We start from the raw sequence: 12,077 nt of genomic DNA on the forward strand, positions 1-12,077 counted from the left end.
TGAGTCAGGAAAGGGCTAGGAGTCGGAAGGAATCGGCCGTGGCTTTAATTAAGGTTCATCCCCAGCATTTGCTTGGTGTGAAAATGGGAAACCACGGAAAACCATCTTCAGGGCTGCCGACAGTGGGATTCAAACCCACTATCTCCCGAACACTAGATACTGGTCGCACTTAAGCGACTGAAGCTATCGAGCTCGGTTGTGGTTATTTGTAGCGGAGTGAAGCCTTTATAAAGCATACCCTCCGATGAGGGTGGGCGGTATCTGCCATGTGTAGGTAACTGCGTGTTATTGTGATGGAGGAAAATGTTATTTGTGGTGTGTGAGTTGCAGGGATGTTGGAGACAGCAAAAACACCCAGCTCCCGGGCCATTGGAATTAAGGAATGAAGGTTAAAATCCCCGACCGTGCCAGGAATCGAACCCGGGGTCCTCTTGTCAGAAGGCCAGTACGCTGGCTTTTCAGCCAACGAGTCGGGCATCCATGTTTGGTGAAGCTACTGGTTTTGATGTAATGGAACTAAACAAGTGACCAATGATTTCTTTTCGCAGTTTCTGCTTCTGTACAACGTATAGTAGTTACTTGAAAGTAACGATTACAAGTAAAATATACTAAGAATGCAATCCTTACAAGTAACCGGATTGATTTTATTCAATTACATCCCAACTCTGATTAAAAATGACTTTTACAGGTTGTAGACGTGATGTCTCACTGTTCCCACTGATCCGCTTATTACAGATATGACGAGGTACGAATTCCTGTCCTTTCTTAAACTGAATCGTTTCCAGAACCTGCTGAAGAAGGCTGGCAGAGTACCGCGAGCTATAATCATTAATTCTATTACCTCGATCTCATCAAGGTTGCATTTCTCTTTGTAGTAAGGTATCGGTCAGCCTCTGTAGTATAGCTGTGTTGATTAGCTCCCACCCCCGTAGGTGCGGGTTCGATCCCCGGCTCGGCCACGAAATCTGAAAACTAGTACAAGTACTAGAACATGGTTTACTCAGCCTTTTGAAGTCTACTGAGTAGAGGGAGGTGGGATTCGATTCCCGCCTCAGCCATCCTCGAAGTGATTTTCCGTGGTTTATCACTTCTTATTCATACAAATTGAACCCCTGAACTTACGTAGAATTATGGGTTCAAAATGTCGGGATTGTAGCTAACTTAAGGCCACGGCCGCTTCCCTTTCTCTTACCCACAATGACTCTGTTCAATCCACCTGGGTGAGGTATTGTTCTTGCACTCCATTTGTACCCGCGACCAGATATCTCACATTGTCCTTGAGGTGGTGGTGATTAGTTTTTTCTAGTGGCTTTACGTCGCACCGACACAGATAGGTCTTACGGCGACGATGGGATAGGAAAGGCCTAGGAGTTTGAAGGAAATAGCCGTGGCCTTAATTAAGGTACAGCCCCAGCCTTTGCGTGGTGTGAAAATGGGAAACCACGGCAAACCATCTTCAGGGCTGCCGACAGTGGGATTCGAACCCACTATCTCTCGGCTGCAAGCTCACAGCCGCGCGCTCCTAACCACACGGCCAACTCGCCCAGTGATTATTGTTTTAAGAGGATGTACGACTAGGCAACCATCCTCTATATAACACTAATCGGAGAGATTGAAGGGATCCGACATTTCGGAAAATGGAAGTATCGGCCAGGAAAAGGCAAAGGACAAAGACAAAGTCATCTCCGTACAGGGCATGAAGGCCCTTGGGGGAATGGAAGGTAAAGGCTTCCGCCATTGTTAACCGCGGACATGATGGGGTAGAGTGGTTAGCTCTACGCCCGGCCGCCTTTGCCCCCAGGAATTAACCTGGTATTCATTTTGGGTTAGGCTGAGTGAATCTCAGGGCCATATGCACCTCCGGAAGTGGAGATCTCATTTCTTAAATTTTACGACTTCCTAACAGGGATTCGAATCCACGTCCTTCCGGGCGAACCGAGCACGCCTTTACCACCTCGGCCACGCAGCCCCCCCCCCCAGGGAAAGGCAAAGGGTGTGAAAATGAAAGAGGCACTGGGCCTTGTGTGCTCCAATACCCTCGGGGTCGGAAAAATAAATAAGAGTTGGTCAAGGGAGGTCGAGTAGGGTAGAAGAAAGCGCGAAGCTTGGGACGAGTAAGCGGAAGCATTTTCAGGTTCAGCTAAGAGCCCCGCGGTCGCCAAACCACGCTCCCAAGTTGAGAGCCCCTGGTCACCCTTTTAGTCGCCGCTTACAACCGACCGGGGATACAGTGGGTGTTATTTTATCACCCGCACCCAAGGGGGTAGGGATGGGGTCCTTCGCAGAGTCCGGGGAAAACTAAACCTGAAGCTGCTTAAATAAATAAATAAATAAATAAATAAATAAATAAATAAATAAATAAATAAATAAATAAATAAATAAATAAATAAATAAATAAATAAATAAATAAATAAATAATATTAAGGTATCGTTGGGTTGTGCATCTCCCCTTGCTCAGTTATAACTTCTTTTATGCTGGCCTAGATGTTGGTCAGAGCTGATGGTAGGATTTATTATGTATACTAGCTCGTTCTTGTAGGCAATCATGTCTATTCGCCTGGAACTGCCATTACGTGATAAGCTGAAGACCTCTTCATGCATGTTAAAACCTTTCCTACTAAGTTGCAATGAAGGACCTGATTTTATGGTGACGGTGGTCCCTCAGAACATCGCCGAACGGACAAGCTCCAAGGACGTGATCCAGCGGAGTTTAGCGTCTAAAGATCTGCTCGGAACAGTTTTGACTGCTGTAACGTTGCATTACTTCAGTCATATTATACAAGTTTGGTTGCAACAACGACTAAATTTTACGCATAATTTAAAGATCAGGCAATGTACTATTACGCCGCTGTTAATATTGATATTGTAGCTAGTGAACGGCTAGTTCTGTATGGTATCCGAACAAAAATCTAGCCCTTCAGGCAAGCAACTCAATGTTGAAAACATCCTAGGAATATCAGCTACGAATTTTAGATAAATGAAATATAATAATAAATTATGAGATTATATTTATTTATTCCTAAAACTTACAATCCTTTTCTTATTTTGTTATATTATGAAATAGTTCGTCTCATGCAGAGTCTGCCTAGCGAAAAAGTATACTTTTACATTCATTTTTAGAAAAAAAAACCCACGGCACTTAACGCCCTTGAAAGGGCTTTGGCCTGCCCAGCTACCGCTGCTCAGCCCTAAGGCCTGCAGATTACGAGATTCATTTTTACAAGAAATAGTTATAATTGAGGTATTTAGATAGTAACCTAACTGTAAGAATGATTTCTTAGAATTATTAATGAACCCCTTAAGGCTACGATGGCAATCTCTCCTAACTAGCAGAGAAATCTGTTTCCAAAAATTGGCGGCAAAAGTGGGAATTGTTCCCCTTCCTCCAATCATCAGACCCACTATGTTGATTATTCCTGTAGCTGGTATTTCTTCCTACAGCAAGAAATTGTTGGTAGGTAAATATTCCACTTCTCGAAGTTGAGATATGTGATTTATGGTTTCCAGAGCGGACAATGGGGTCGATGATGTGACCTCTCTTCTTACTTTTGAAGGAAATAATGTCGATCTCTTGTCTGCTAAGCCATGAACCTCATAAGATACCTGGAAGCGAGCGTCATCGTTATCCGGGCGATTTGATTAGCAGTTTGCCTTTTTCTACCACTACGAGCGCTAATGTGTGTCACTTGACCTCTTATAACTACATTCGGTGTGGACATTTTTCAAAACTCAAGAAACACCTGAGGGTATTGAACCAGGGAACGCAATTCAGAGAGAATTATGTAAATAATTTAATTTTTCCAGGATTTAAATGAAATAGAAAGCGAGTAAAGAAACGTGCTCTTTTGGGCTGTTTTTCCGGAACTGCCGGAAGTGATTGTCGAAATTTGTTTTTTACTCTTCTAGAACTATCTAAGGCTCAAAATTTGAAACATTTTCGGGCCCGGGCCCATTCAACGTTCGGCACAAACCGTGAAATTGATTACGTTTACGTTTTTCGTAGTATGGCGACCCCTACTTTGTAGAAAATGTTTACAATTATAAATATAAATAATTATGTTTGAAATATTCTACTTGCTATGATCGTGATACGAACTGCAGTGACCTGGCTGAGAAGACAGTAACGATGACAAATTGTTGTTGCAGCTTTCTGAATATCAAGATTTTGTTAACTGCATCAATAATAATTAGAGCCCGGATTTTTATGCATTAATAGGTTAGAATGCAAACTTACTGAAGCGAGTAGCAAGTATAGTCTAATCTACACAACGACTATGCTATGGGGTTTGCATAGATATTAGGGATACGGCCCATCGGAACCCCTACAATTTATGTTACTCTTGCTACATTGTGGAAGAGCGGGTGGCCGACACTGCCTACTAACCAAACTAGTTTGCAACCTAACCTATTACTGCATAAAAATCCGGGCTTTAATAATAATAATACCTAAAATACTCCCCACAAAGTGTATTGGAAAATTAAAATTTTAAACTCTACTGTGATCGAACTATACAAACAGATAAAACTACTTCGCACAATAGACCGGACATAATACAAAGGGCACTAGGAAAGTTTTGCAATGTGAGTGAACACTTTACACTTTTTCAAAATAATTTCCACCAAACTCAATACACTTCCCCATACGTCGAAACCAGTCGCTGAACCAACTCTGCCACTTTTCTTCTGTTACATTTTCACACTCTTGATCCCATGCTGCCAGAAGCTCCTTGTCGGATGCAAAACGCAGCTCTTTCAGCTTCATCTTCACTTCAGGAAAGAGTGCGAAGTAACATGGGGGAAGATCAGGACTCTATGGAGGGTGATTAAGCACAGTCAACCCTCATCTAGCAAGAAAATCCATTGTTACATTAGCACGATGTGCTGGAGCATTGCCGTGATGCAAGAGCCAAGTGTTGAGCCGTGACCTTGGACGGAGCTGCTTAAGAGCCTGGATGACCTGAGGCAGACAAGTCTCACCGTACCACTTCACAATAACTGTCCTTTATGTTTCTAGCACAACCCAAGTCAGGATGCCCCGTTTAATGAAGAATACTGCAATCATGCTTTTCTTCACTGACCTTGACTTTCGCACAGTCGCAGGAGTACTCTCTTCAAACAGCCACACCTTGTTCTGGGATTTTGTTACGACATCGTAATAATAAAGCCAAGTTTCGTCACCTGTAACGATGCTATTGACGTTACGCGAAGTTCAATTTTCAAACTGTTTTAGCATTTTTCGGCACTATTTCACTCGATGTGCCCTTTGTACCGCTGAAAGTGAATGGGACACCCAAAGAGAACAGACCTTTCTCATGTAGAATTGAATGAGTAGCTGGTGCAGGAATGTGGAGGGTCTCTTCTACCTGCCGATATGTCAACCGCCTCTCTTGCTGCAACATTTTCCTCACAGCTTCAATGTTTTCCTCAGTCACTGATTCACACGGTCGCCCAGAACGAAGATCGTCTTCAACCCCCAAATTTCCCCTCTGGGACTCTTTTTACCAGCGGAAAATTGTTGTCCGATGTGGACAGTCTTCCCCCAGCCCAGGAGTCACTTCCTCCAGGCACTGGTCAACAGTTAATCCACCAGCAAAGTTGTAGCGGATAATTGCGCGATATCCACCTTTAGACCACACTGACATCTTAACTTGGTTTAGTCCCACTGCTTTGTAACAACTAATGTGAAGGTCGGGCCTTGCTGTCTTCTAGACCGATTTTCACCCCTCTTTTCATCCCTCACCATAACAGGGGTGTCCAGCCAACCGTTTTTGCGTATTGCAAAACATTCCTAGTGTATTAACAAACAAGATAAATGAACTGAATATCTCACTGACTTCGCTATCCCCAATGACCACAATATGGAACAGAATTACAGGAAGAAGATCGACAAACATGTTCTCACGATACACCTAAATAAAACATTTTCATTTTCTCTGAACAAAGGATGTTACCTTCCAAAAACTTTTCGTTTCTCAGTATTACCACATTACTGATGATTAAGAACAACTGTAACTGGCAATACATGGATATGACATGATACATTTTAAAGACTGTTACGAAATATCGAGCCACTAGGATATTACAATCATCTGAACATGACTGAATTCGGGTGGGACTAAATCCTATTACGAAACTAAGTTGCGTGCCACACGCCTGTTAAACATGAGCAAATAGAATGTTTAGAGCCATGGAAGGCATGTCCAAATTATTTCTCTTAATACTAAAGCAACATAGAAAATACAGCTGCTGCATTGATTGCAACGAAACGAAACTTAATTCTTTCAGTACTGTGTTGATCTTTTACACCGACTAGGACAAACCTTACAGTCGCCATGGTTTTGGGTTTTCTTTGGCTCTATATCTGCGATTTTACTCCATTTTTATTGCCGCAAATAATAGTAATAATAATAATAATAATAATAATAATAATAATAATAATAATAATAATAATAATAATAATAATAATAATAATAATAATAATAATAATAATCCCGTGTGGGGATTTACCGGTTACCTCCATCGGGCGCGTGCCATTGGGATTGGGGAAGCTCGCTGGCTCTGCCGCCAGCAGTCAGAGGGTAGTAGGGAAATAAAATACCACAGTGAAAAAAAAAACTGGTCCCTTGCCAGGGTTACGGCGAAGACTGGTAAATGACCAGAAGCCAGAAAACATCTTGAGGCAACCTCTAGGGCTAACAACCCTACTTGTAAAAGGATGGGTACCCGTCCAAAGCAAAGTCAAGTCAAAAAGCATGATGGCACAACATTTCAAGAAACATACCCCAGGGGGTAAATCTTCGGATAAATCCCTCGTCGTGAACGCCACGGCGCACGAGTCTCGTTCGGATTCTGGGGGAGACTCGACATAATACAAGAGACGAGTCGGAGCGTCTCCGTGTACCCCGAAGAGTCAAAAACTCAGGCCAAAATCTAAAACCTTTCTAGCAACTTTCAACACAAATTCACTTACACAAACTGGCAAGCTGAAAACCCTCACCAAAGCTCCTCACGAAATTCAGATATCCATAATGGCCCTACAGGAAACAAGGTACCCAGATGAAGAGATTTTTGAATCCGAAGGCTACCGATTTTTCAAGAGCAAAGCGAGGAATCCTCAATGGAGCTGTGATGCTTGGAACCGCGTTTGCTGTTAGAACCAAGATCCTTAAATCAGTTGCAAATTTCGAACCTGTGAATGACAGATTGTCTATACTCACAATTAATTGCGCGAACAAAACCTACGCTCTTGTTAACGCACATGCTCCTACAAACGATAAGAAAAAGTCTGATCCAGACGAAGTTGACAATTTCTGGGAACTACTGGGTGAAAAATTAAACAAAATACCCAAACACCATGTCAAGCTTCTTTTGGGTGACTTCAATGCCCAACTAGGTCTTGAACAGAAGTACAAGAAAGTTATAGGAAATTACCCTGCTCACAAAAGAACCAATCCCAACGGCAAAAGACTGGTGTCCATTTGCGAAAATCACAACCTGCAGGTCATGTCGACCCAACATCGCCATCTACCCAGAAAGCAAATGACTTGGCGTTCTCCCGTCCAAGCTCTCGGAGAGTTCCAAATTGATCATGTTGCGATCTCCAGGAGAAACAGCCCTGAGATTATGAATGTCAAGGTAAAGAAAGGAATCAATATGGCCTCAGATCATTATATGTCTCTTATCAAATTCAAACCAATTCCCGCAAACACAAGGATGACAACCAAACAGATCACACGCTTCGACAATGATAAACTTCGGCAAACGGTCGACGAGTTCCAGCAGAAGGCTAGACCAAATGACTGTGACTTTAACAACGCCAAAAGTCTCCTTGTTGAGGCCGCCAAAGACGTTGCAGAAATCAAGAAAAGCAAAAAGCGTGCCTGGTGGAATAGTACCTGCGAATCAGTCCTCCAAGAAAGACTCAATGCGTGGAAACAGTACTACTCTACGAAATCAGAAAACCTACAAAACCCAACGTGCCCAAGCAGCTAGGGGGTTCAGAACTGAGAAACGTAAATACGAAAAATCTCTCATTGAAAAGATAGAAAAAAACTTTAGGAAGAATGATAGCAGAGAGTACTACAGAGCCTTCAAACGCAAACTCACTGGCTATAAACCACCATCTCTATGCTTTGAGCGAAAGGACGGCACATTGGCGACGTCAAATGAAGAAAATTGCAGCATTCTGGCAGATTACTTCAAGAATTTACTTAATTGCTCTAAACCGCAAAGCGCCATTGAGGCCAAGGAACCCTTACTCAGGTACCCAGATTCCAGACCACCCGACAGAGATGAAATCAAGCGCCACATTGCCCGTCTCAAAAATAACAAAGCGTGGGATGAAGACTCAGTAGTAGCAGAACTATGGAAATATGCCCCAGAGGAATCACTATCTTGCAAAAGCAAATAGAAGAAATTTGTAACAAGGAGACCCTACCCGAAGATTGGAAAATAGCTTTGATCCATCCATTACACAAAAAAGGCAGCATGAAGAACATCAACAACTACAGAGGAATATCTTTGCTACAAAAAGCCTAACGAATCACCTGCAATTCATGTAACGAAAAACCAATATCTAGGAAAGTGAAACTAAGGAATTAAAATACAGCAATCAAACCCGGAATATTATATGCATCGAAGATATTAATCATGGGTGGTAGATTATTTATCAAAAACATTGAAAAAGGTAAAAAAAAATCTATGAATAATCTTCGGTCCAGAGATGGACTCTGCATGAAAAGGAAGTCTCAAGAGATTGTCATACCTAAAAAATCTCGCCAACCTTCAGATAAATGCGACTGGACTTCTAGGGGTATGTTCTCAGAACGGGCGAGGATAGAATGACTAAACGAAATTTACAACCTTGCCCTTTCATCAAAAATCAAAAAGAATCAGCATAGTGAAACAGACATCCATGAAGTCGACATCACGGAGGAAATTATATAGGATAGACGTAAATTCTAAGCGCCAATCGATAAAATCAGCAATTTGTAGGTGAAACCACCATCAACACCACCAACTCAGCGAGAGAATGAAGAGATATTGTGAGAAGGAGAATTTAAACACATTAGCTAAATAAGTTCAACCGCTCTCGTCAGTCGGGCATAACGAGATAAAAACTTGTTGTTTGAGTCATCAGTCTGCAGGCTGGTTTGATGCAGCTTCCACGTCACCCTATCCTGTGCTAATATTGTCATTTCCACGAAACTACTACACCACACATCTGCTCTAATCTGCTTGTTGTATTCATACATTGGTCTACCTCTACCGTTCTTACCGCCTACACTTCCCTCAAAAACCAGCTCAACAATTAATGGGTGTCTTAAGATGTGTCCTATCATTCTATCTCTTCTTCTCGTCAAATTTAGCCAGATAGATCTCAATTCCAGGCAATATCTCTTCATTCGTGATTCGATCTATCCATCTCACCTTCAGCATTCCTCTTTAACACCACATTTCTAAATATTCTATTCTCTTTCTTTCTGTGCTAGTTGTTTTAGTTCCATGCAATGCCACGCTCCATACAGAAGTCTTCAAGACATCTTTGTAATTCCTATATCAATGATCGATGTGAGAAAATTTCTTTTGTTAAGGAAGGTCTCCGTTTCTTGTGTTATCACTAGAGCTTGGAAGTTGAAGATCTATAAATTACCTAGAAAGAACTATAAAAAGACCTAAAAGCTGCCCAAATGGACATGAAAATGCGATTCAAATTCATTCACAATTTTACTTTAAATTACAACATTTAATGAAGAAATATAATGTGTAAAAATGCAAAACTCTGGTGGTATGGAACACACAGTGCAAGACTAGGTGAGTGAAATATTTCTTCTTGTGGATAGTATATATTTTAGATTTTAATTATTCAAAAAAGAAATTCCGTGTTTCTTACTACGTACTTGTTGAATTTAGAATGAATTAAGCAAACCCTCAATAGACATCCCGGAGAAAGAAAGTGAAGTTAGTATAACTTGAATCATATTTGGCTTAATCACTCTTCTTCTTCTTCTTCTTCTTCATCCATTCCTTTTCCAGATTATCTCTGGGTAGGGCAGTGTACCAAAACCATCCACCTTACTTCCACCATTCCTCTTCTAGAACTTTATTGCTATTGACTCCTCTATTTGCAATACAGTCCACAACAGAGCTCCTCTATCTCATTCTAGGCCATCCTCTAGGCCTCTCTGCAGCCTCTGTATCCATGAGTGTTCTCTTTGGTATTCTCTCTCCTGGCATTCTCATCATATGTCCAAACGATTTCAGCTTTGCTATATCAGTCTCTTCTTGAAGTTTAGACACTCCCACGCTTCTCCTGATTTCCTCATTTCGTGTTCTATCTCGTCTTGTCTTTCCCTGTATGCTCCTCAAGAACCTCCTTTCAGCTGCTTGTATCTTACTCTGGTTCCACTTAGTTGACCTCCAGACTGCTGAAGCATAAGTCAGTACAGGTTTATAATAGGATGCACTTCATTGGCACCTCTTTGTTCCATACAATGTCTCTCACACGTTGGTAGAAACTTGCAGACTGCTGTATTCTTAAATCAATTTCTCGATCCAAATGTCCACCTAGTGACATCATGCTGCCCAAATATTTACAATTTTTCACTAGTTCAAGACGTTCACTCTATGGTTACAGAAAATGGAATTCGGAAACCTCACCCCACATGGCTTTGCAGGATATCTCAATAGTCATCTCCAGGTTAGGTGTAAAGGATCGACAGTTTTCAGACAGCACATTGCCAAGCATCGAGACAGTTATCTCAATATCAACGAATGTTAAGGGTTCATACGTGAAGCAAGAGAGATCTTCTTCTTCTTCTTCAAAAAAAACTCACATCAAAACGTTCCCCTTTCAATATTTCACTTATCTTCCTCCTAGTTTTTCAAGCAGTACTTTCATTTTTCGTTTCGTTTCATTTCATTGCATTTATATTTTATTTGCTATCTCTTCAGATATGGTCCAAATATAAGTACTAGAGAAAATGTGTTTGAGAGGTGATAAATGAACTAATGACGATTCGAATTGAGAATGGGCAGTAAACATTAAGTAGAAAGAAGCTGAAATAAAGCTAAATAAAGGCTAAAAAGGACCAATTTAACCCTAGAACCGGCAATCGTCGCGATCTCGACTCATTTCCCTGTTTCTCAAACGGCAGAGTCGCTATCGAGATGCATTACGCCAGCGCTGACTAATTTCAAGATATCGCCTTGACATTCAATATCTTTATGACATATTGAAGAGGAAACTCTACTCTATAACACAGCACAATTCTGAAGTAGTTTAGTGTGACAGTCGGTGCGGTGTAAACGTGGAAAAACGAGAACGCTTTGCTTGCTGCGGTTGTCCGATGTGCATTTCCTTTCGTGGCGCAAAATTAGTGAATTGTCAGGAAGTAGTGAAATTCGTAAATGTTTGTCTGATTTGGACGGCGAAGGTGATAGTGACGTACTTTTAGAAGGAATTGGCGTGATTTTGACAATCATTCGTCAGGTAGTGGCGAGTTATATGAGGCTAGGCTGAGTAGTTGACGATGATGTGGAACACAATGAACAAGCCACTGATGGTAATAATGATAATGAAGGTAATGCAGTTGACCAAAGTGGGAAAGAGTTTATCCTCCAGAGCCAGAAATAAAAATGGAAGAGAAGTTCAAGGTTCGAAACGCAGGTGTACGAAATTGCCCTCTGAGAAACAATCCTCCTCTAACATATTTTTATTTGTTTCTCTAATGCTATCTGGAATCTTTTAGTAACTAAAACTAATAAATAAACACAAGAAATTATTCGAAATAAAACGAATTCCGGAAATATGGATCCGTATTTTCGTCTGCAAAGATGGGTTGAAGTTACAGTATCAAAAATGAAATAATATCATTTCTCTAGTTATAAATATGGGTCTGAATCCTAACAACAATATTGAAAAATAGTGGTCCACTTCAAAATCGTAAACATTTCAATATTTTTCTAAAGTCATGTCACTAAATCTTTTCGACTGGTAAGAAATATTCTATAACCTGTTGGTAATGGTCATTTTTGATGCCTACATACTCTATAGTTTGAACACCGACAAACCCCTT

The sequence above is a fragment of the Anabrus simplex genome, chromosome 1 (assembly GCF_040414725.1).
Source record: "Anabrus simplex isolate iqAnaSimp1 chromosome 1, ASM4041472v1, whole genome shotgun sequence".
Taxonomy (NCBI): domain Eukaryota; kingdom Metazoa; phylum Arthropoda; class Insecta; order Orthoptera; family Tettigoniidae; genus Anabrus; species Anabrus simplex.